Raw genomic sequence first — 1,636 nt, 5'->3', positions numbered from 1 at the left:
TATATTTGTTTTTTGTTAAGTTGCCTAATAATTATGCACAGTAATAGTCACCTGCACACACAGATATCCCCCTAAAATAGCTAAAACTAAAAACTACTTCCAAAAACATTCAGCTTTGATATTAATGAGTTTTTTGGGTTCATTGAGAACATGGTTGTTGTTCAATAATAAAATTATTCATCAAAAATACAACTTGCCTAATAATTCTGCACTCCCTGTATAGTGTGTAACTGTTAATATAGAGCGTTATTAATTTAGCGTTATCAATTTTAGATGGCACTCATCATCAGAAAGTTTGCCGACTCCTGGGTTAGACTTAAAGGGAAGGACTGTTCAGTGGAATTTTATAACATGAACATTTTAAAATTACATGTAATCTCCTCATTTCAATCACATATTGGACTTTCCTCAAAACAAACTAAGCTACACTAACTTTTGTGTCAGGTGAAAATAACGTTTAGAGGTTTTGTGCACAATACATCTGGTTACATCTGGTTGAGTTCAGTTGTGTAAATTTTTAGGATTAAAATGATTAAATAAAGCTGTTTTTTAATGTTTTCATATACACATTGCAATGTGCTCATTAAAGACTTGCCACTCCATGTTTTGAGGGTAGGGAGCTTCATTCGGCGCTATGACTGAATTGAAATATTGTGATGGACATGTAGAGTGCAAAGGGATGTTATTGTTGTATTATTGTTGGAGTAAAAACTCTACAGCCCAATCCAGGGTCATCCTTTGTGTGAAGACATACAGCTGATTTCACAGAGAGGTCCAGCGTTGTAACTTTCTTGTAATTTTCCAAAGCAAATTAAATCTTTTAAACAGACATTTCTCCTGTATGTCCCTCTGAAAAATACGAACACATCAAAATCCACAAGGAACAGCAGGTCAGCTGATCACAGCTTATACACCAAGAATTTAAATTCAATTCATACAGTGCCATAACACAGCAACAGTCACCTCAAGGTGCTTTATATTGTAAGGTAGACCCTACATTCATACAGAGAAAAACCCAACAGTCATATGACCCCCTATGAGCAAGCACTTTGGCGACAGTGGGAAGAAAAACTCCCTTTTAACAGGAAGAAACCTCTGGCAGAACCAGGCTCAGGGAGGGGCGGGGCCATCTGCTACGACCAGTTGGGGTGAGAGAAGGAAAACAGGATAAAGACATGCTGTGGAAGAGAGCCAGAGGTTAATAACAGATATGATTCAATGCAGAGAGGTCTATCAACACATACTGAGTGAGAAAGTGAGAAAGGAAAAACTCAATGCATCGTGGGAATCCCTGGCAGCCTACACGTATTGCATTGTATTGCATTGTACCCACTCTACTTTTAAATACTCTAGGAACAACAAGTAAGCCTGCAGTGTGAGAGCGAAATGCTCTAATAGGGTGATATGGTACTGCAAGGTCATTAAGATAAGATGGGGCCTGATTATTTAAGACCATGTATGTGAGGAGCAGGATTTTGAATTCAATTTTTAACAGGGAGCCAATGAAGGGAAGCCAAAACAGAAGAAATCTGCTCTCTCTTTCTAGTCCCTGTCAGTACTCTTGCTGCAGCATTTTGGATTAGCTGAAGGCTTTTCGGCGAGTTTTTTGGACATCCTGATAATAATGAATTACAGT

Source organism: Haplochromis burtoni, unplaced genomic scaffold (assembly GCF_018398535.1).
Source record: "Haplochromis burtoni strain Fernald_Lab_line unplaced genomic scaffold, NCSU_Asbu1 Contig_1259, whole genome shotgun sequence".
NCBI lineage: Eukaryota > Metazoa > Chordata > Actinopteri > Cichliformes > Cichlidae > Haplochromis > Haplochromis burtoni.
This window is presented reverse-complemented; position numbering follows the sequence as displayed.